Genomic DNA, 24,793 nt, shown 5'->3' on the forward strand with positions numbered 1-24,793 from the left:
AAGGCCACACCTTCTAATAAGTGCCAGTCCCTGGACAGAGCATCTACAAGCCATCACAACATCTCATCATGGAAGCTGTAGTATGTCACAGCAAGCCCCACAGCATATCCCTCTGTCCATACATCTTCACTTGCAAATATTTATTGCAATGAGCCATTGGTCTGGTTTGAGGTCTCTGGCTTCTCTAACACCATTAATATTGGATCCTCACTGGGACTCCTCAAGGTTACCCTGTTGTTGCCCTGTGTCATGGAGATCCTGCAGCTTTGGATCAGCAGGACTGGCCTTCTCACGCATCCCAACCGTTCACAGGTGATACAGATTTTGGGGTGAGCCAATTCAGAACCCTGGCCCCGGGCCTGGGTGGTAGCTGAGCTGGACAGCCAACCAACTCTCCCTTATTGGCACAACCAGGCCTAGCTCTCCAGCACTGCTCTGGCTAGGCCACCTGATGCCCGCATCTGCAGGAGGCAGGCTCAGCTCTCTCTCCTGCTCTCCTGCTCTCCTGCTCTCCTGCTCTCCTGCTCCTGCTCTCCTGCTCTCCTGCCCTCCTGCTCTCCTGCTCTCCTGCTCTCCTGCTCTCCTGCTCTCCTGCCCTCCTGCCCTCAGGGTGGTTCACCTACAGCTATACCTTCAAGAGCCAGCTCCACTGTGCTGTGCAGTCAAGGTGAGGGAGCCACTCTCCCAAGTGCAAAAGCCTGTGAGGGGCTGGGTCAGCTCTCCAGCTCCTACACTCTTAGAGCTTGCTCACCCATGCCATGCCTTTGCTATCAGGGCCAGCTCTATTGTGCTGCCCAGGGAAGTGCAAGGACCACTCTCTTGAGTGCTACAGCCAGTGAGAGGTCAGGGCTAACTCCCTTGCTTTCATGACCCCAGGGCCAGCTCTCCTGGCTCCTTCGGGTAGTAAGGGGTAGAAGGGGAGGTCACATATCCACACCACCTCATAGCAGACAAGTGGCAGGGCCAGTTCTGCTGTGCTCTGTCCCCCACAGGCTGGCTCATCTGCACCCTCTTGACCAGAGCCAGCCCTACTGTGCTTCCCAGGCGAGGTGCAGGGCCAGCTCTCCTGAATGCTGTAGTTGGTGAGGGACAGGGACAGCTCTCTCAAGCTCATGACCCTGTGGGTAGTCTTCCTAACTGCTGAAGGTGGCAAAGGACAGAGGCAGAGGCATCATCTCTGTGCCCGTGCCACTTCATGAAACAAATGGTCACCAGGGCTTGGTCCATTGTGCTGCCTGAGTGACATACAGGACCTAACCTCCCTGCTAGCAGCGATAGATGGGGCCAGCTCTCCACAGCATTACATCCAGTGAGGTGTGGGGCAGTTATGCACAGCCCCTGTGTGGGACCATAATGCCCCAGAGTCATGGAGGAAGGATCAACCCTGGAAACCGCAAACACAGAATGGTAGTAAATAGCTATCTCCCCACTTCCCAGGTTGACACCAGAAAGCTGCCCACCCCACATTAACTCTAGTTAAAATTTACTACCCTGGCAGATATCGGACTTCACTCTGGTGGAGATTCCTGGTTTCTTTGGAGGTTGAGTTCTATCATGCGATGTTTCTCTGCAAACTGCCTTATGAGAAGATATATTTTGCTGAGGCAGACATTCGAGAGGACACATCATGTTTGGAAAGAGTCTAAGTAGAACCCAACAGACAGGGAGCAACGCTCTTGCATTGGTTTGCCTTGCCACACTTTGCTGGTCATCACTGATCTTCACTTCCCGGGACTTCCTAGAGAAAAATGTACCAAAGAGCTTCTTATGGTGTTCCAGCTGCTTCTTGGCCCTTCCACACACTCACGCCAGTGTAGCGGAGACTTATAGTTTCTTCTTTATCAAGCTGCTGCTACTAACTTGTGTTTGATGTTTTGGACTGTACTGTTCAAATCCTGACAGCAACGGCAACAAATTGCACCATAACAATTCTTTTCAAATGTTATTCCCCTTCCCGGTTTCCTGTCCATAAGTTCCCATTCCCTCTCGCCTCCCTAGCCCCCATACAGGTATTCCCCCCATACGTCACCCTTACTGCCCCCCATATTCCCCTGCACTGGGGGTCCAACTTTGGCAGGACCCAGGGCTTCCACTGGTGCCCCAACAAGGCTATTCTCTGCTACATATGCAGTTGGAGCCTTGGATCAGTCCATGTGTAGTCTTTCAGTAGTGGCTTAGTCCCTGGAAGCTCTGTTTGGTTGGCATTGTTGTTCTTATGGGGTTGCAAGCTCCTTCAACTCTTTCAATCCTTCCTCTAATTCCTCCCAAGGGGGTCCTATTCTCAGTTTGGTGGTTTGCTTCTAGCATTGACCTCTGTATTGTACATGCTGTGGATGTGTCTCTCAGGAGAGATCTATATCCAGTCCCTTTCCGCATGCATTTTTTAGCTTCATCAATCTTATGTATTTTTGGTGGCTGTATACATATGGGCCACATGTGGGGCAGGCTCTAAATGGCCGTTCCTTGAGGCACTGCTCTAAACTTTGCTTCCATATCCCCTCCTATGGATATTTTTCCCCTTTTAAGAAGGAGTGGGAGCATCTACATTTTGGTCATCCTTCTTCTTGAGCTTCCTGTGGTCTGTAGATTGCATTTTGGGTAATTTGAGCTTTTTGGCTAATATCCACTTATCAATGAGTGCATACACCAAGTATGTTTTTCTGTGGTTGAGTAACCTAACTCAGGATGATATTTTCTAGTTCATTCCATTTGCCTATGAATTTCATGAAGTCATTGTTTTTGGTAGCTGAGTAGTACTCCATTGTGTAGATGTACCACATTTTTTGAACTCATTCCTCTGTTGAAGGGCATCTGGGTTCTTTCCAGCTTCTGGCTATTATAAATAAGGCTGCTATGAACATAGTGGAGCATGTGTCTTTGTTATATGTTGGGGCATCTTTTGGGTATATGCCCAGGAGTGGTATAGCTGGGTCCTCAGGTAGTGCAATGTGCAATTTTCTGAGGAACCTCCAGACTGATTTCCAGAGTGGTTGTACCAGTTTGCAATACTACCAACAATGGAGGAGTGTTCCTCTTTCTCCACATCCTTGCCAGCATCTGCTGTCACTTGAGTTTTTTATCTTAGCCATTCTGATTGGTGTGAGGTAGAATCTCAGGGTTGTTTTGATTTGCATTTCCCTGATGACTAAGGATGTTGAACATTTCTTTAGGTGCTTTTTGGCCATTCAATAATCCTCAGCTGAGAATGTTTTGTTTAGCTCTGTACCCCATTTTTAATAGGGTTATTTGACTCTCTAGAATCTAACTTCTTGAGTTCTTTGTACATTTTGGATATTAGCCCTCTATCAGATGTAGAATTGGTAAAGATCTTTTCCTAATCTGTTGTTTGCTGTTTTGTCCTAACCACAGTGTCTTTCGCCTTACAGGAGCTTTGCAGTTTTATGCAGTCCCATTTGTCAATTCTTGATCTTAGAGCATAAGCCATTGGTGTTTTGTTCAGGAAATTTTCCCAAGTGCCCACTCTTCCCCACTTTTTCTTTTATTAGTTTGAGTGTATCTGGTTTGATGAGGAGATCCTTGATCCACTTGGACTTAAGCTTTGTACAGGGTCATAAGAATGGATCAATTTGCATTCTTCTACATGCCGACCTCCAGTTGAACCAGCATCATTTGTTGAAAATGCTATCTTTCTTCCATTGGATGGTTTTAGTTCCTTTGTCAAAGATCAAATGACCATAGGTGTGTGGGCTCATTTCTGGGTCTTCAATTCTGTTCTACTGGTCTATCTGCCTGTCTCTGCACCAATACCATACAATTTTTATGACTATTGCTCTGTAATACTGCTTGAAGTCAGGGATGGTGATTCCCCCAGAAGTTCTTTTATTGTTGAGAATAGATTTTGCTATCCTGGATTTTTTGTTATTCCAAATGAATTTGCAAATTGCTTTTTCTATCTCTATAAAGAATTGAGTAGGAATTTTGCTGGGGATTGCATTGAATCTGTAGATTGCTTTTGGCAAAACGACCATCTTTCCTATATTAATACTGCCAATCCATGAGCATGGAAGATCTTTCCATCTTCCTCAAATTCTTTCTTCAGAGACTTGAAGTTCTTGTCATACAGATCTTTCACTTGCTTCATTAAAATCACACCAAGACGTTTTATGTTATTTGGGACTATTGAGAAGGGTGTCATTTCTTTAATTTCTTTCTCAGCCTGTTTATCCTTTGAGTAGAGGAAGGCTACTGATTTGTTTGAGTTAATTTTATACCCCAACATTTTGCCAAAGTTGTTTATCAGATTAAGTAGTTCTCTGGTGGAACTTTTGGGATCACTTAGGTATACTATCATAGCATCTGCTAATAGTGATATTTTGATTTCTTCCCTTCCAATTTGTATCCCTTTGCCCTCCTTTCTCTGTCTGATTGCTCTGGCTAGGACTTCGAGTACTATATTGAATAAGTAGGGAGAGAGTGGGCAGCCTTGTCTAGTCCCTGATTTTAGTGGGATTGCTTCAAGTTTCTCTCCATTTAGTTTGATGTTAGCCACTGGCTTGATGTATATTGCTTTTAATATGTTTAGATATGGGCTTTGAATTCCTGATCTTTCCAGGACTTTTATCATGAAGGGGTGTTGAATTTTGTCAAATGCTTTCTCAGCATCTAATGAAATGATCATGAGGTTCTTATCTTTGAGTTTGTTATATAGTGGATTACATTGATGGATTTTCATATATTAAACCATCCCTGCATCCCTGGGATGAAGCCTACTTGATCATGATGGATGATCATTTTGATGTGTTCTTGGATTCAGTTTGCAAGAATTTTATTGAGTATTTTTGCATCAATATTCATAAGGGAATTGGTTTGAAGTTCTCTTTCTTTGTTGGGTCTTTGTGTGGTTTCCGTATGGGTAATTGTGGCTTCATAGAAGGAATTCGGTAGTGCTCCATCTGTTTCTATTTTGTGGAATAGTTTGGGCAGTATTGGTATGAGGTCTTCTATGAAGGTCTGATAGAATTCTGCACTAAACCCATCTGGTCCTGGGCTCCTTTTGGTTGGGAGACTTTTAATAACTGCGTCTATTTCTTTAGGATTTATGGGGTTGTTTAGATGGTTTATTTGTTCCTGATTTAACTTTGGTACCTGGTATCTGTCTAGAAAATTGTCCGTTTCCTCCAGATTTTCAAGTTTTGTTGAATATAGGCTTTTGTAGTAGAATCTGATGATTTTTTAATTTCTTCAAGTTCTGTTGTTATGTCTCCCTTTTTGTTTCTGATTTTGTTAATTTGGATACACTCTCTGTAACGTCTGGTTAGTCTGGCTAAGGGTTTATCTATCTTGTTGATTTTCTCAAAGAACCAGCTCCTGGTTTTGTTAATTCTTTGTATAGTCCTTTTCGTTTCTACTTGGTTGATTTCAGCCCTGAGTTTGATTATTTTCTGCCTTCTACTCCTCTTGGGGTTATTTATTTCTTTATGTTTTAGAGCTTTTAGGTGTGCTGTCAAGCTGCTGACATGTGCTCTCTCTAGTTTCTTTTTGCAGGTACTCAGAGCTATGAGTTTTCCTCTTGGTACCGCTTTCATTGTGTCCCATAAGTTTGGGAATGTTGTATCTTCATTTTCATTAAATTCTAAGAAGTCTTTAATTTCTTTCTATATTTCTTCCTTGACCAAGTTGTCATTGAGTAGAGCATTGTTCAACTTCTATGTATATTTGGGCTTTCTGTCATTATTGTTGTTATTGAAGACCAGTCTTAGTGCGTGGTAATCTGATAGGATGCATGGGATTATTTTTATCTTCCTGTATCTGTTGAGGCCTGTTTTGTGACCGATTATATGGTCAGTTTTGGAGAAGGTTCCATGAGGTGGTGAGAAGAAGGTATATCCTTTTGATTTAGGATGGAATGTTCTATAAATATCTGTTAAATCCATTTGGTTCATAACTTCTGTTAGTTTCTCTATGTCTCTGTTTAATTTCTGTTTCCATGATCTGTCCATTGATGAGAGTGGAGTGTTGAAATCTCCTACTATTATTGTGTGAGGTGCAATGTGTGCTTTGAACTTTAGTAATGTTTCTTTTATGAATGTAGGTGCTCTTGCATTTGGAGCATAGATATTTAGGATTGAGAGTTCACCTTGGTGTATTTTTCCTTTGAGCAATATGAAGTGTCCTTCCTTACCTTTTTTAATGACTTTTGGTTGAAAATTAATTTTATTTGATATTAGAATGGCAAGTCCAGCTTGTTTCTTCGGGCTATTTGCTTGGAAAGTTATTTTCCAGACATTTACACCGAGGTAGTGTCTGTCTTTGTTTCTGAGGTGTGTTTCCTGCATGCAGCAAAATGCTGGGTCCTCTTTATGTATCCATTCTGTTAGTCTATGTCTTTTTATTGGGGAATTGAGTCTGTTGATGTTGAGAGATATTAAGGAATAATGATTGTTACTTCCTGATATTTTTGTTGTTAGAGGTGGAATTATGTTTGTCTCTCCTTTGGTTTCATTGCAAGGAAATTATATTCTTGCTTTCTGTATGGTGTAGTTTCTCTCCTTGTGTTGGAGCTTTCCATCTTTTATCCTTTGTAGGGCTGGATTTGTAGAAAGATATTGTGTAAATTTGGAATATCTTTGTTTCTCCATCTATGTTAATTGAAGTTTTGCTGGATACAGTAACTTGGGCTGGCATTTGTGTTCTCTTAGGGTCTGTATGATATCGTCCAGGATCTTCTGGCTTTCATAGTCTCTAGTGAGAAGTCTAGTGTAATTCTTATAGGTCTGCCTTTGTATGTCACTTGACCTTTTTCCCTTACTGCTTTTAATATTCTTTCTTTGTTTTGTGCATTTTGGTGTTTTAACTATTATGTGGCTGGAGGAATTTCTCTTCTGGTCCAATCTATTTGGAGTTCTGTAGGCTTCTTGTATGTTTATGGGCATCTCTTTCTTTAGGTTAGGGACGTTTTCTTCTATAATTTTGTTGAATATATTTACTGACCCTTTAAGTTGGGAGTCTTCACTTTCTTCTATACCTATTATCCTTAGGTTTGATCTCATTGTGTCCTGGACTTCCTGTATGTTTTGGGCTAGGAGCTTTTTGCATTTTACATTATCTTTGACAGTTGTGTTGATGTTTTCTATGGTATATTCTGGCCCTGAGATTCTATCTTCTATCTCTTGTATTCTGTTGGTGATGCTTGTATCTATGGCTCCTTGTGTCTTCCTTTGGTTTTCTATATCCAGGGTTTTCTCCCTTTTTGCTTTCTTTATTATTTCTATTTCCATTTTCAATTCCTTCACCTGTTTGGTTGTGTTTTCCTGTAATTCTTTCAGGGATTTTTGTGTTTCCTCTCTAAGGGCTTCTACTTGTGTTTTCCTGCATTTCTCTAAGGGAGTTCTTTATGTCTTTCTTAAAGTCTTCCATCATTATCAAAAAATGTGATTTTAAATCTAAATCTTGTTTTTCTGGTGTGTTTGAATATCCAGTATTTTCTTTGGTGGGAGAACTGGGCTCTGATGATGCCAAGTAGCCTTGGTTTCTGTTGCTTAGGTTCCTGTGCTTGCCTCTAGCCATTGGGTTGTCTCTGGTGTTTGCTTGTCTTGCTGTTTCTGAGAGTGACTTGACCCTGCTGTAGGCCTCTGTGTCAGCACTCCTGTAGAACTGTTTTCCTGTTTTCTTTCAGCCCTTTCTGAGAACAGGTGCTCTGATTTCAGGTGTGTCGATACTCCTGGAGACTGTCTTTCAGCTCTAGACGTGGGTGGGAATCAAAGGGTTCTGCCCCTGATTACTCCTAGGTCCTTGCAACCAGGGAGCACAGTTGGCGATAGGCAATTCCCTCTTGGGTCTGGACTGTGGGCAGAGGGTAGTCTCCTCTGATTTCTCAGAAGTATTCAGACTTCTGAGGGTCCAGCTCTCTCCCTCACATGATTTGGGTGCAGGGAGCTGATTGGCCAGTTCATTTAGGTCCTGGGCACAGACCAGAAGCACGGGTACCAGTGGCTGTCTGTTCGTATATCCCTGTGTCCAGAGGCACTGTGCACTTTCCCCTTGGACTGGGGATGTGGGCAGAGGTGTGCAGAGGTGGCAGTCTGTCCTGCACTCATGGGATTTGGGGTGTAGGGAACTCCAAAGAACCACTTCTACATCCCCCGTGTCTATTAACTACCTTTCTCCCTACCTTTACTCAGTGGGCTAGAACGGTGATTCAATGGTTTAAGAACCCTTATTAAAGTAGGTTTTGAAAAATGTAAGCTTACAGTCCACTCCTTATAAGGTTTTTCCTCTGGACCCCTCCCAGCCCCTGAGTATGTGGGTGAAGTATCTTCCATCATCCCTGCCCTGACTAATTGTTCACAACCATACAAACATTGCCCCAGACAGCCTAACCATCTCCCCAGGAGCATAAATATCCCCTTCCCTCCCTAATAAATTAACCAGTTCTCCAAAGCTGTTCCCAAGAGTATGTTTTTTACCTACATACTTAGCACTGACCAAAATCCTACCTGTACCCACCAGCCCACCTGGCTAACTTCACTCCCTCCAGTTCAGCCTGGTGTATGACAGGCATGGCTACCCTGAGGGGGAGAAGCAAACACAAATGGCACCTGTGGACATTTAGATGGGCCCCAGCTGCTACCCCAACCAGGAACATCACCACATTCTCTCGTAGTAATATGAGCCATGGACATCAGACATGGCAGTTAATAGCAGCTCAGGCTAGACCTCACCATGGCTCCAGATGGTAGGGCTGGCCACTCACAACAAGCTGCTCCTCTCTACCCTTGAGTCTCTAGTTCCGTCTCTCTTCACAAGGCTCAGGCTGCCCACTTCTCTCTCTCCCATCTGACCACTACATACTCACACAAAGTGGTGGCTCCCACTGCAGGCTGACAATGTGACTAGAGGCTAGTAGAGCTCTGGGTGACATCCTCCATCAGTGCTGCATGGTGTGGCCACAAGATGGTATCTATGGCCCATCTGTGCCGTGCACTGGAGGGCAAGTCTGTGGGTGACACAGTGGTCCACAGCTTTGTCTTCTCCCGCCTTGCACTGCCTGGATTTGATTTGATTTGATTTGATTTGATTTGATTTGATTTGATTTTTATGAGTCCTAGGTATAAGATAGCTTTGGCTACCAAGCCAGGCATCCAGCGAGGATGAACAAAGGACGGCCATCTGCTCTGCCTCTGACTGATATAAGAGCACCACAACAAGGTGTCTCTTTGCCCATTGCTGGGGGTAGAGAGCATATGGATTTTTAAAAGATGTTTAGCGTTAATTTTCCTTTCCTGTATTACCTCCTTTACCCTGCCCTCCCATGCCCTTCCATTTAATCTTTCATTCTTCTTCCCCCCTTATCTCTTTATAACACCATATTCTATTTCTCCCTCCCTGGAAGATCTCCTCTTCTTGCATGGTGCTTTACCTGTCTTGGCCACTGTTCTGTGGCTGTGGAGAGACACCATGATCAAGGCAACTCTTATAAAAGAAAGCATTTAATCAGGGCTGGCTTACAGTTTCAGAGGTTCAGTCCATTATCATCACGGCAGGTAGCATGGCAGCATCCAGGCAGGTGCTGGAGCAGCGTCTGAGAACTTATCCTTATCCACAGGCAGAGAAAGAGAGACTCTGGCCTTGGCATGGAACTTCAAATCCCACTTCCAGTGACACCCTTCCTTCCAACAAGGCCACACTTCCTAATCCATTTCAAATGGTGCCACCTCCTAGTGACCAAGCATTCAAATAAATGAGCCTATGGAGGCCATTCTTACTCAAATAACCACACTGCCTAACCTTTGGATAGTCTAAACAAAACATAGATATCTAGAGCTTAAGAACTAATATCCACAAAGGCCAAGGGCCATGCAGGAGGAAGGACAAATGGCTTTAGAACTCGTGGAATGCTGCCCACAGGTTGCCACAGCAACATGGGTGAGCCTCAGTGTGGCATGGCCCCAGAGGACTTTATGTTGCTGTGGGGCTCTGCTCTGCTTGCTGCCCTCACATCCCTCTTAGTCTAATTATATGAAAACTCTAAGGGGCTTCTAGTCCCTCACTGGGCAGCGTCTCTGGCATCTGCAGTCCTGATGCTTGATCTCTCAGGCATTGCTGCTGGAGCAGATTAATGATTTAATCACCACCCTAGGAAAGGACTTAGAGACATGGATTTTTCAACAATGACCACCACCCTTAGAAAATATTTGGAAAAATAAAACTGTTAGGGAAGCTAGGTTGCGATGGTTTTGCTACTGGCTCTGATGTAGAAAATCTTAGGGGACAGTTTGCAGTTCAGAAAGGCACACTCTCAATAGTTAAGCTAGGGACCTTTGTGGTCAGGGAACAAGAACAATGGCGTCTCTGGCTGACGTGATTTTCACTGAGGCTGCACTGGTGAGGATTGATTTCTTACACCCAATTTTGTCCTCAGCTTCCTGGTATGATTTGTTAAGAATTGCTGATGAACAGATATGCATTCTGAGGATTTAAGATAGATATGACTAATTTTTATATAAAAGTTTAGATTTGTGATTCTCTTAAGGTTCCTACAAGATTACTTTTAAAGATAAATAATAAAATAATTACTCATTTCTTTGTAACTGCAAATTGCTGCCTGCCAGTAAGAGAAACTGGCTGAGAAAACTACCTCGTTTGCTTACATTTTGTTAATCTGTAACAAGTTGCTTAACTATGAATGTATGTGGGTTTGGGGGAATAATTTGTTTTCTTTACCTGTACTATCTAATGTTATTTCTTATAAAGATATTAGAGAACACACTGGTTTTTCAGAGTCATTTACTAGAAGAAAACTAAAATACGATCACATTGTAACCACTTGCTGGGATATATAAGCTATGGAAGAAAGAATGAAGAGCATATACATACAACTGTGTATGTATGTATATGTGTAAGGTTTGTGTGAATGGTGGCTAGGACATTGTTTCTCCCATCCATCAACTATATGTATATGTACAAGGTTTGTGTGAGAGTGTGCTGGAACATTCTTATATCTATCAGCTATGTGCATGTATATGTGTAAGGTTTGTGTGAGTGGGGGTTGATACGTTGTCCCTTACACCCATCAACTATGTGTATGTGTGTGTGTGTGTGTGTATGCAAAGCTTGTCTAAATGTTGGAACTTGCTTCATCTACCAATTGTGTATATTTGTGTGTGTGTTTGTGTGTGTTTGTCTGTGTGTGTGTGTGTGTGTGTGCGCGTGTGTGTGTGTGTGATGTTTGGAGCCTGTTTGCTGGAGTTTTGCTATAACCATTCTATTTGTGAGTGTGTATATGTCTGTCTGTAGGTATGTACACATGTGTGTATGCACGTATGCATGCGTGTTTATGTGTATGAAGTTACTGGACTCTGTCTTTTGGTTCATCCACTCAGTGTATGTGTGTGTGTGTGTGTGTGTGTGTGTGTGTGTGTGTGTGTGTGTGTGAATTTTCTCTCTTTCCCTCTGTCTCTTGATGGCCCCAAGCTGTTAAATGAGTATAGTTTTTCCACTGGCCACAGGCAGTGCCTTCACCAGTAAATTAAGCTTTGTTTCCTCAGGAAAAAGTCTGCTGAGCAACTTCTCTAATCACTGGCTGCCTGTGGCAGCAGCCCCCATAGGTATCTGAGTCTACCTTCATCAGTGGTTCTAAGCCCTGACCCCCAACAGCTGCCTGCCTCAGTTGATCTACCCCATGGATGCCAAGCCAATCATTGGCACACATAGAAGTGAAAGCATGCAGTGTCTTTCGGGGTCCAGGTCACCTCACTAGAGATGATTGTTTCTAGTTCCATCCCCTTACCTGCAAATTCATTGAATTCTATTGTGTAAATTTGCCACATCTTCCTTATCTATTCATTAGTTGATGGATAGCTAGGCTGTTTCCAATTTCTGGCTGTGAATAGGGCATTGGTGAGCATGGGTAAGTAAATGTCTCTTTAGTATGATACAGAGTCCTTTGAGTATATGTCCAAAAGTGATATGGCTGGAGTTTGAGGTAGATCAATCTCCAGGTTTTTGAGGAATTGACACACTGATTTCCATAGTAGGTGTACAAGTTTGTACCCCCACCCACAATGGGTGTTTCCCCACATCCTGGCCAGCATAGGCTGTCATGAGATTTATTGATCTTGGTCCTTTCTTGACTGAGGTAAGATGAAATCTAAATGTAGTATTAATTTCCTCATGACTAAGTGTTTTTCAGCCATTTGTATTTCAGAATTCTGAATTCTCTGCTTAATTCTATTTACCATTTTTTAATTGGGTTTTTGCTTTCTTGATGTTCAGGTGTTTTTAGTTCTTTTATATTCTAGATACTAACCCTCTATCAGGGATTATATATAATTGATAATGATTTTTTAACATTGTGTGGTTGCCACTTGAATAGTATTGTTCTTTGCGGCACAGAGGCTTCTCAGCTTTATGAGGGCTCGTTTATAAATTGTTGATCTTAGTGCCTCTGCCATTGGTGTCCTTCTCAGAGTCTTTTCCTGTGTTAGAGTCCAATCCTATTTCCTATGTTCTCTTCTGTCAGAGTCAAGGTCTTACATTGAGGATTCTGATCAGCGGCTCCGTGCTCTGGATGGCTTAGTGTAGGTCTTCAGCTTCTTTCTACAGAAGCCCAAAGAGGTGATATACGTTGGTCAGGTGTTGGTAGAGCCATGGCCAGCGCTAATGGCTCCCAGATTCCTGTTTCTAAAGCAATGTGTATTGAATCAAAATTAAATCAAACTCAGCAGGCAACTGGTGAGAAGAAACCAACTGGCTATTCTACTACCAAAAAAGAAAAAGAAAAAACTCTTAAAATTTATGAAAGAAGGAAGACTCCAAAGGCCTGTTTCTGAAGGTCACCAGTCAGTCACCAGTCCTTGAGAGGCTTGTGCATTCAAGGCCCTGCACTGAGTTTTGACTATGCCATTTCTACTGCCTTTAAGGAAACATTTACAGCTTAAGCTCTGAATATTTCTTTGAAAATAGGTCCTGCTAGGTGTAGCATGTATCTTTTTTTCCCATTTTTTAAAAATGTATTTATTATTTTACTTATTGACTTTACATCTTGGTCACTGCCCCCTTCCTAGTCACCCCTACCCAAAATCCTCTCCGTCATCTCCTTTCCCCTTCTGAGTAAGTGGGACCTCCCTGGGTATCCCTTCACCTTGGCACGTCAAGTTTCTGTGAGGCTAGGCACTTCTTCTCCCACTGAGGCCAGACAAGGCTGCCCAGTTAGAATATTTCCCACATACAGGCAGCAGTTTTGGGATAGCTCCCCCACTCCAGTTGTTTGCGACCCACATGAAGACCAAGCTACATATCTGCTACATATGTACAGGGAGGCCTAGGTTCAGCCCGTGTATGTTGTTCGATTGGTGGTTCAGACTCTAAGAGCCCCCAAGGGTCCAGGTTAGTTGATTCTGTTAATCTTGCTGTGGAGTTCCTATCCCCTTAGGGGCTTCAATATTTTCTCTTATTCTTTCTTAAGAGTCCTCAAGTTCCAGCTACTGTTTGGCTGTGGGTGGATGCTCTGTCTGAGTGGTTGGTAGATTGTGCCTCTCAGAGGACAGCCAGGTGGTATATTTTAATCCTGGCACTTATACAGGCAGAGGCCAGCAGATTTTAGCAAGTTTAACACCTATCTGGTCTACATTGCAAGTTTTAGGCTAGCCAGGACTACAGAAAAGGACACTGTTGTTGTTGTTGTTATTGTTGTTGTTGTTGTTGTTGTCGTCGTCGTCGTCATCATCGTCGTCATCGTTGTTGTTAAATGGAAAGAAAATAGGTCCCACTAACACCACAGAACCAAGCCCTTGATAGAAGCAGCAGCTGCCTACCTGAAGGAAGGCCAGCCAAGGGACAGCCAAAGGACAGACAGCCAAGGGACAGCCAGACAGTAAGTCCTCTAAATTGTCTTCTTAAACTTTCCTAAGGTGATTCTTGCTGGTTCCACAAAAGCACAATCATGTTTGCATATAAGATATCTGTTCTTTAAGAGAGATGAAAAAGATGTAACACGTCACATGTAAACACTGTATATACCCTAATTCAGATAGACTGTCAAAAGTCAGCCTTAAGACAACTGGAAAAATATTGTCTTGATCTGCACAATAGATTTAAAAAAAGTTTTCTCTGTGAAGCCTAACAATGAACTTGAAAATCATTTTAATATCTTTTTTATTTTAGAACACAAGAGGAGGTAGAGGTAGATAGTTTAATATGTTTCAATAATTCAATCTAAAGAAGAAAATGTTTAGATGTGGCAAGAGATGTGGTTAAAAATACAGGTAGACAATTTCTGCTTGAAATGTTATCATTAAAGATTCTCTTACAAATACCTACAAGTAAGTAACTCTGCTATTGGAATCACTCTAAAGAGCAAAATTTATCTCAAACTCTTAAAGCTGTGTGGCTGGGCAGGATGTTAGGCATTTTTCTGTACCACCCAGCCATGTGTCCCAGATGAAGGATCTGATGTCCTCAAGCTCTTCCAAGTGACTCAGCCAGTGCTCCTTCACCAAATGGCAACCAGAAAAAGCATGAGCATGCTGCCCTCCAGCCCTTGTGCTATACTCCTAGAAAGGTATCACCCATGGCTCTTATAGAAGCTAATGGCTCATGTACTCGTCCTGGATAGATGTTTGCATTAGCTCATTGTCCTCATTCTCTCCAGCCTCATCTACTTCACATACTTTCTTCCCCTTCTTTCTCTATTCACCAGGCTCCCAGAATTCTTCACAGCATTTCATTTCACACCATTCTTTGAGGTCCACCTCAAGCTCCTCCAAAAATGTCCTCCGACTTAACTTCAAAGCTCAGCACAATGGAACAGTCTACCCTCTTCTAGTAGAAAGCATTCTCATCCCTCTCAGAATATTCCTAGCCCCTGCTTTGAGCCCCATTAATGGTCTAGTTTTTACTTCCTTCCTTTTGTACAGTAAGTCACCTAAGCAATCTACTCATTTTTGATAACTTCATATCAGGCAAGCAAAGACATCAAGGAGGAACAAGCAGAGAAAAGAGAGATGCTGAGGCCAAGCGTCATCATCTCTGTTAGTCGTAAAGGAGGGGTCAGAGTGATAAGGTCAAAGACAATCATGTTCTCCAAGTATGCAAAAGAAACCTAGCCTTTTCCCAGCTGGGAGCATCAGGTTCTGAGAGAAGCCAGCCTATGAGAATTGCTCTGACATGGGCAAAATCAAGACAGTCAGTTCAGTAATGGGAATATGGCAGCACCGAGTAGGTCCTCAAACTTGAAAGATGAAGAGAGATCATCAGGATGTTAGCCCAAAGTCAGGGGTCAGGGTATACCGCTATCCCAACAGAGGAAAGGGAGCTCTCACCAGAAGCATAATCCCAAACCAAGTTTTGTGTGTTTTTCCCCAGGAGCTGTGCACGAATGTGTACTCCTCTCAGCCTAAATGTCAATGTCAGACCAAAGAAATGATTCCACACAAAGCAATAATGGTGAGTCAAGCTCAATGGGGCTACTTTGAGGAGCACAGATGAAAGGATACATATAGGGGTATGGGTGACCTCAAAACAGCAAGATCACCAAAATCTCCACCCAACATAACAGATGCTTCGTAGGTACCATACAGCCTACAGTCAACACCACTCAAGTATCTCTACTTCCTGCAGTCGTGGGCTGCTTTTATCACACTGTGAATCTTCCCTGTTGGGAGCTTCCATAGCTGTGTTTGTTACATTAGCTTCCTGTGTCCTATGAGCTTCCTTCTTCCTTCTAGGTGAAACTGTTTCAATCTGAAAGAGGTAAACTTCACAACACCAGGAACAACAGATGTGCATACAGATGGATCCAGAGGGAAGAGGAAAGCCAGAGGCCAACACTGCATGGGCAAGGGTCCCTGGGTTGCTAATTCCCCTCACATTTACAGACTCTGACCTAAATGGTAGGAGAATAGAATTATGTTAGGGCTATGCAGAGGAATCAAACCAACAGTTGAATGCATAGATAGATGATAGATAGATAGATAGATAGATAGATAGATAGATAGATAGATAGATAGATAGATAGACAGACAGACATATAGAAAGACTATAAGAAATTGTCTCACTGAACTATGGAGACTGGAAATCTAAAGCTGGCAGGGAATGGCAGACTCGGGAAAGCAATCCTCCGGTCTGGGTCTTGAGGCAATCAGTCTTTGGTTCTGTTCAGTTCTCTTATCCATTTGGTAAGGCCTACTCACATTATGCCAGGCAATTTGTGTTAACCTCTTCTAAAAAACAAAACAACACAAAACATGATACCAGAGATTCTGATTTAATGGAAACGCCTCAGCCTTGATAAATGAGTAATGATTAGTTTAATAGGCCACTCCTCCCTCTCTTCAAGCTAAGTGGCTCCTCCCCTCTTACCAGACTATCAGCATATCCTGTCCAGTGCAGCCCCTCAAGCTGGAAAAGTGAATAAGTCATATAAAGCCACAAAATAATATTTAACCAAAGATTTGAGAACCCCACCACCCAGTAAGTCAACACATTAAAAAATGTCTCCATTGCAGCCAAAACAGGAGGCTTGTCCTGATGGATTCTTGGAGTGGGCAGGTGAGAATTGGCAGGGCCCCATGGGGCTGGGTGAGAAAGGGTACTCAGATGTGGGGCTGTGCGCCTGGGGCTTTCCTCAGAGAGCTCTGGCCCAGCTAGGTGCTCGGGTTCAGGTGAGGGGGAGAGAGCTTGGGCAGGAAGAGGGGACTGCTTCCACCTCCGCTGCGGGTGCTGCTCCTTTCTGCCACTGCTACTTTGGTTGCTTGGGATGGGATGAGCCAGCAGGAGACTTAATAGCAGGCAAGGGGTGCAGAAGACTTACTAACTGGCAAGGGGTGCAGGGAGCTTCTGGCGGCTATTTCGGGAAAGCAGATCCCTTCCCCAAGCAGCGGTGTTACAGCTCTTGTGACAGAAGCTCTCAGATGATGGAATGATTTTCCTGCACACCTCTAATCCTTCTGAACAGGATTCTTAAGTACAGTTTGGGGATGGGTCAGGGTCTGGCAGCAGGTACTTCCTATTGGTTTGGCCTGAGAGCTTGGGAAGACCTCATCTACATATTCAGGGGCGTGGTCCTGCTTCTCTAGTTGATCTGTCTTGAGCCTATGTAACCTGTGGTCACATCCTCACCTGTGGAAGAGGGACTTGGGGCATTGGTGACTGATCTGTCTCAAATCTCTCCACAGGGGTTTGTGAGGGTGTGGGTCTGCAGCTACATGAGAAGGCCCTGGTCTCCTGGGAGACCGAGAATGTGCCTGCGGTCCCTTAGGGTCTCCTGGAGATTTGACCTATCATGACCAGGCATCCGAGTACCTTTCTCAGCCCGCGGCCCTATACTCAGATGGCCCAGTGAGAGATGACCACTTAGCTTGTAAAGGAGAAGGAGTAACCTCTTATGCCAATCACTTCGATCCAGACACCCAAGCCAACCTCCTGCCTGGTTTTCGTCTCGATCCACCATTTATAAGCTTGAATGAGCCACTTCCTCTCTTGGCACCTCAATGTCCTCCTCTCTAAGATGAGGCAAGTAGCGATATCGAAGTCGAATGCAGCATCTCATGTCCGGGTCAGAGGCTGGCAATGACGAGCCGGTGAGCCTGGCACCAAGTCAATGCTGTGGAGCTGCTCCCTGGCTTTGGTGTAAGGACCATCGAAGCAGTGTTCTGTGCTCTCGGCGTTCTGGAAAGCTCAACCTGATTTTTTTTTTTCCTTCAAATGTGGAAACAGTAGAAGGGACCAGCCATATAACTGATCTTACGTGCTTCAAATTACACTTCCCATGTTTTTACAAGGCAAATCCACTTAAGTTGCCCAACTGAAACTCACCTAAGGTCTCCTTCTACCTTAGGAAAGAGCCCCAAATCCATGCCATGCCCTGCATGGTATCCTAATTTATTTTATACAGGTCTCAGCATACACTCACCTCATACCTATCTCTAGAAGTCCCCCAGACATAGAGCTTGCCAGCTTCCCTACACTCTTTCAATTGATTTCAGACCCTGCAGGGCTAAAGCCTATGCCTAGAGCAGCTGTCCTTGGGCTGGTTACATTCAGTGGTAAAATGCGTGGGTAGCACTGTGATTCCCATTTCCATTACTAGAAAGGAAATCTTCCTAACCCATGACCCCGTACGTAGCCCATGTTCCCATCTGGATATGAGTCTGCGGAACTGTAATTAAATGTCCCACCACTGTCTATCTTCTTCCTCAGAGAGCCTCTAAGATCAGGAACCAACCTCGGCTTTGGAATCCTACAAAGTCCCAGCCACACAGAGCTCAAGCAGTGTGTATGGCACAACTTAGCTCTAGAGATGACAGAGTCAGCCCCAGCAAGTCCCCACTGCTTGAAATGTTGTGTTAGGATTCTGAACCTGCCATGCAGTGGTTTGGTGACCCCTTTTGCATAATTTTATGAAAGAGTAGAAAGTTGTTTCCTCACAGTTTCAGAGACTGAAAAAATACAAGATCAAAGTACCATCAAGTTCACTATCTAGCACAGGGTGGTTTCTCTTTCCCAAATACCAACCTGTTGCTACACTCCCCAGAAAGGAGAGGTACTATGTCCTCGCATAGTGAGAGGCCCAGAAGGGGCCAGCCATCCCCTTTAATAACACAGTGATTGGTTCACAAGATAAAACCTGATTACCCACTAAAGCCCAGCACTGAGTGTCAGCGTCACGTAAGGAACAATGCTTGCCTACATTGCAGGATGTTTGGGAGTAACAAGGGCACTTGGCATCCATCTCTTTGCATGATAAAAATTAACCTTTCTGGGGATGGAGAGATGGCTCAGCGGTTAAGGGCACTGACTGCTCTTCCAGAGGTCCTGAGTTCAATTCCCTGCAACCACATGGTGGCTCACAACCATCTGTAATGGGATCAGATGCCCTCTTCTGGTGTGTCTGAAGACAGTGTTCTCATATACATAAAATAAATAAATCTTGTTTTTTAAAAAAGTTAACTTTTCATACAACACTGCATCAGGTTTAAGATCAAACAATAAAGTTAAAAGAAATTTTAAAAAAAGGTTGTTTTTACCCAAACAGCCTGAAGCTATTCCTGATACATTTACCTTACATTACATGACTGTAAAAAGCAAGTTTAGCATCCAGTAAATACATCTCTGTCTTAGTTAGGGTTTTATTTCTCTAAAGAGACACCATGACCTATGCAACACTTATAAAGGAAAATATTTCATTGTGACTGGCTTACAGTTTCAAGGTTCAGTCCATTATCATCAAGGCAGGAAGCACAGCGGCCTGCAGGCAGGTAGGATGCTGCAGAAGGAGTTGAGGGTTCTACATCTCAGTCCAAAGGTGGCCAGGAGGAGACTGTCTTCTGCAGGCAGCCAGGAGGAGGGATTCTTCTGCACTGGGCAGAGCCTAAACAAAGAACCTCAACGCCCGCCTCCAGAGTACCCACTTCCTCCATCAAAGCCACACCTATTACAACAAGGCCACACCTCCTAATAGTACCACTTCTCATGAGCTAAGCATATACAAACCATCACATTCCACTCTCTGATCCCCATAGGCTTGTTTAAACACATATATGGAGTTCATACTTAGCCATAGCATAATGCAAAATGCATTAGTCCAACTTCAAAATTCTCCATAATCCATAGTAGTCTCAACAATGTTAAAAGTCCAAAGTTCAAAGTCGCTTCTTAACAGTAGTCCCCTATAAAATCAAAATCAAAAAGCAGATCACATACTTCATTATAGGATATATATTATTCCAAACATCACAGTGAGGAAATACTGGACCAAAGCAAGATCAAAAAATAGCCAGGCAAATTCCAAACTCTGCATCTCTGTGTCTGATGTCCAACTCCTTTCAGCTTTGATGACTGCAACACAGTTCTTTCTGTGGGGCTGGTTCCACCCCCTGTTAGCAGCTTTCCCACAGCTCTGACATCTCTAACACATCGGGGTCTCCAAGGCAACTTCAGCTTTACAGTTTCTTGTTCCAATGTCTGGGATCTACACATGATCTGGACTTCTTCAAAGGGCTTGAGTGTCTTTTCCAGCTCTGGCTTCTGTAGCACTCCAAGTTTTGGTTGACTCCATTCCACTGCTACTGCTGTTTGTGATGGTCATTCTATGGTACTGGCATATCCAACACACTGAGGTCTTCCACTGTAACTAGGCTTCACCAATAGCCGCTCATAGGTTCTCTTCATAGTACCAACCCTCAACTTCTTTGCATGACCCCTTTAGTTCTGGGCAACTAAGGCTCCACCATCACCATCCCTGGCCTCTCACAGTGCCAAGCTTCAGCTACTCTCCATGACCCCTTCATGCCTTCAAAACCATAGTACCTGGGGGACACTTACACATTACCAAGAAAAGCTGCAGTACAGTACAACCTTGGCTATTTCTAGAACACAGCTTCTTTGTACTCTCAGAAAACAACTCCCAGAGAATTTCACCTCAGTGATGCTGGTCTCTTCTGAATCACCCATAATTTCTTAGTTCCAGCTGACCAGCATCAATTGTCCCCAGTAGTTCCTTCCATTCTTAACTCTAAAGCCAAAGCCACATGATCAAAGCTGCTCTGTAAACGGACTTTTAGCTCAAACATCTGCATGCCTCTGTTTCTTGCATGCTGGGATTGAAGGTGTGGTCTGCCCTCCATTTCTGGATTTTAGTTCATTTCAAATTAAAAATCCAAATAAAAGCAATAGCCAGGTAATATTATCGCCTAACATTATATAACATCCCTTATTGAACTGTAAATCCATAAACAATAAGCTAAGCTGGGTGGGATCTTGCTCTGAGATCATTTAATATCCTTAACTTAATTCCATTTATATCCTTGAACACAGGATGTAGCTCCATTGTACTTCCTGGTGCCCCTTTAAGACTTGTATTTTTCCTTTCCAAACTTGCTACACTTGATTAAAATGCTCATCATGATAGTAAACCAGACAACAAAGTCAATGCTGGCTTTTTTTTTTTTTTTTTTTTTTTGAGATGTCCCTTGTCACTGCAATTAATCTGAATCTCTTCACCTTGGCCTCAGGCAAATTCTTTTTTTTTTTTTTTTTGGGCAAAAAACAGCCACATTCTTCACCAAATATCACCAGAATGATCTCTAGACAATCAACTAACATTCTTCTCTGACTCCTCTTGAGCCAGGTCTCCAGAGTACAAACCACTCTCAGAACCATGTCACCCATGTTCCTACTACGATGGCCCATTAACCTTACTTAAAGCATTCCACTGCTTTTCAAACCCAAAGTCTCCAAACTCACATTCCTCTAAACAAAACCATGGTCAGGCCTATCACGGCAATACCCCAGAGTCTCAAAATCCATATTCCTCCAAATAAAAGCATGGCCGGGCCTATCACAGCAATACCCCAGTCCCTTGTACCAACTTCTGTCTTAGTTGCGGTTTTATTGCTCTGAAGAGACAGCACGACCAAGGCAACTCTTGTAAAGGAAAACATTTCATTGTGGCTGGCTTATAGTTTCACTGGTTCAGTCCAAGTGAGCTACCTGGAGGAGATACTCTCCAACCAGTTGAACTGCTTGTGAGTTGGGAGTGATGTGCAGAATTTTAGCTTTTGTGAACTTTCACCCTACTGTTGAGATATGTCATCACATTGGGGTGGACTTTGAGTCAGTTCTGCTCCTGTTACCCCTCACCCACATTTCTATAAGTAACCCCAATAAACACATCACTTTACCTTCCCTATCTGAGATTTGTAGTTATTGGTTCACATTTCTCAGGTTTAAAGAGCTTAGCTGAAAGAGAGATTGGTCAATATGCCTAGGCCATGCTTAGGACAAAATTGGAATTTAATATCTTGTAATTCATAGCAGAGAACAGACCGAAAATAGATGTAGATCTTCCAGAGTTACAAAAACCAATGTTTCCTTGGCAAGCAGTTATCAATTGGAGATAGCTTTTGCATTAGAAATGGGGGCTGGTGTCTTCGTCCTCTCTCAGTGCTGGGACCCCATCTGGTACAGATCCATGCAGGCCCAGTACATGCTGCCTATTATCTGTGAGTTCATATGTGGGTCGTTCCTGTGGTGTCTAGAACACCTTTCTTCCTTGGTATCTTCCATCCACTCTTACAGTCTTTCTACCTCCTCTTCTGCTGAGTTCCCTGTCCCCCAAGGGAAGGTATCTGATGGAGACATCCTGTTAAGGACTGGATGTTCCAAGTCTCTCACTGTCTTCATATTGTCAGACATGGGTCTCTGTACTTGTTCCCATCTGTGGCGGGTACTACATTGTGAGTATAGCAGAGTGGCATTAAGGACTCATATTTTTGCTATGCTTCTTCAGCAGAACAGTATACTTTTCCCTGGGGAAAGCATCTTTTTAACGTAAACTTTCTTTTGATTACTCATGATGAATGTGAACATTTTCACCTGCTGTCATTTGGAAACATACTGTTGTGTTATAAATACATGATTTGAGCCATTTTTCTTTTCTTGTAAATCTGTGTTATTTTATGCATGTTTATTTAAACCATTAATAATCTCTACGCTATAGTTAAAAAATAATCAGGATTCTTATTTATTTATTTTTTACTTAAGACTGTGCTCATATATTTTTAATAATAAAACAAAATAAACTGTAATAAGATAAAACAAAAACTAACACACTGAAATTGCATAGAACAAACCAACAGAAGGAAAAGAGCTCAAGAGAAGGCACAGGAATCAGAGACCCATTCATTCGCACACTCAGGAATTCCATAAAAACACTATACTGGAAGCCATAGTATATACATAGAGGACCTGCCTGGTGCAGACCTGTGCAAGCCCTATACATGCTGCCTCAGGCTCTGTGAGTTCATGTGAGCTTGGATCATGTTGATTTGGAGAGCCTTGTGTCTAGATGTCCTTTACCCTCTCTAGCTTTAACACTCTTTCTGCCCCCTTTCATGGGGTTCTGAGCCCTGAGGGAAGCATTTGATACAGACATCCCATTTAGAGCTGAAGGTTCCAAGATCTCCCATTCTCTATACAACATCTGGCTGTGGATCTCTGTTTCCCCACCTTCCACAGGAGGAAGCTTCTCTGGTGATGACTGAGCAAGGAGTGTGCTCACATCTTTAATAGAAGAGTTCTAGATTAAATCGAAGCACAGAGAACAGTCTGCTGCCCATGTCTGCCCCAGCTTTCCTCAACTATACATATACTGTTTAAACATTGAACTGAACTGTTTGATTATTAACATATGGGTGGGTCAAAAAGTGATTGTTGAGTTGCAAGGAAGGAAAAGAAAAGAAAACACACACCATTTCCTTCCCAACCCCAACCCCACACCCAGAGCAACCAACAGCTCCTGACTTGAACAGATCCCGTTCTGAATGCAGTAGCCATTATCTTCAAGCCATTGCTGGTCCTTTCTCCCATCTGCCTGGCCAGAATCAGGTTTCTGGCTTTGTCTGGAGCTGGGTCTCTCATCTCTGGGAATCTGCCATGAGCTGCTGGTAAACTGATGAGCTACTCCTCCCCCCAGGCACTGAATACCCAGAGCTCCAAAAGCACAACCGTGTGGCCGGTCAGCTGAACCTAGCAGTCTATGCATGGCTATAGGACAAGACCACACCCACTGGCTGGACACCAGATCAGTGCATCCAGATTGGTGTGGACAACCCTGGCCACCTCTTCATCAAGTCTGTGGACATGGTGGCTAGAGATGAGGAAACCTATGTGTTAGATATTTCATGAACCATTTCAGCCTGTGATCCAAGTGGGACATAATGGATATGACTCTTGAACAATGAAGCTCCCCACTGACCTTGATGCAGGTAAAATCCATCTGTCCACCTTGGTGAAAGGTGTGTTATTGCCTTCAAGAGTCAGAACTGGCTGAAGTATCAGGGGATTCAATCTCCCTCCACCCGGCACTCAGGCAGAATGAGAACAGGTAGGACGTGTTGTGGTAGACATACCGAGTAGCTGGAAGGGTGACCTAGCTGGGTGATGTCATAGGCTCCGTGAGATGACGGAGGCTGGACAGCAACAGCTTATTGATGACTGTTTTCTGTTGGATCCCATTGCTGACTGCAGTAGGAATGGCTCGAGACTGGCCAGATGTTCTACAATAAGAAGACTTTCTTGATCTGGGTGAATGAGGAGGACCGCACACGGGCCATCTCTTTGGAGAAAGGTGATGTGAAGGGAGTGTTTGAGAAAGGTGGAGACGCTGATCCAAAATTGAGGCTGGGAGCTCACGTGGAATAAGCATTTGGGATACATCTCTACCTGTCCATCTAACCTGAGGACTGGACTTCAGGCAGGAGTGCATCTCGAACAGCAGAGACAGCCTCTTCCCAGAGACCCTGGAGAACTTAAGATCCCCAAACTGTGGTACTGGAGGTGTGGACGGCTGCCATAGGCAGCGTCTTTAACATCTCTGATTTGGATTGGTTTGGCAAGTTGGAGTTGGAACAACTGGTCACCGATGGAGTAAACTCTTTGATTGACTGTGAACGGTGTCTGGAGAAAGGACAGGCTATCTCTTACCCACAGCAAACACTAACTCCCCATCCCCAGCAGATGAATCAAGATCCCAAAGGCTTCTGCAGTGGCCCATTCTACTTGCCCTAAACCTGCCCCGCATTCCCTGTCCTAGTAAAGACTCCACATTGTAAGAAGAAAACGTGGTTTTTCTTAGCAATATTGTCTGACATTTATGAATTTTCCAAACAACATTTATTTCTTTTCGCTGTCACTGAAAATTAAATGGGTAACTTCTTTGCAGGGGTTTACATTTTATTTTGAACCCTTGTGCAAAAATATTATAAAATGTATTTAACATTAACCGGGCCCACATTTCTCGAGTTCTTATCCGCAATAATCCCAAGTTAAATAC

The 24,793-nt window shown here is 43.5% G+C and overlaps 1 non-coding gene and 1 pseudogene across 1 annotated transcript; one reads left to right on the plus strand and one right to left on the minus strand.

The window, feature by feature from the left end:
* Nucleotides 1–9,055: 9,055 nt before the first annotated feature.
* LOC116904698 lies at nt 9,056–9,195 on the minus strand. Its single transcript, XR_004388394.1, has one exon. It is a non-coding gene; the product is annotated as a small nucleolar RNA SNORA48 (small nucleolar RNA).
* Nucleotides 9,196–16,529: 7,334 nt separating this feature from the next.
* Nucleotides 16,530–24,528, plus strand: LOC116904373 (annotated as a pseudogene).
* The last annotated feature ends 265 nt before the right edge of the window (nt 24,529–24,793 follow it).

The sequence above is a fragment of the Rattus rattus genome, chromosome 6 (genome assembly GCF_011064425.1).
Source record: "Rattus rattus isolate New Zealand chromosome 6, Rrattus_CSIRO_v1, whole genome shotgun sequence".
Lineage (NCBI taxonomy): Eukaryota > Metazoa > Chordata > Mammalia > Rodentia > Muridae > Rattus > Rattus rattus.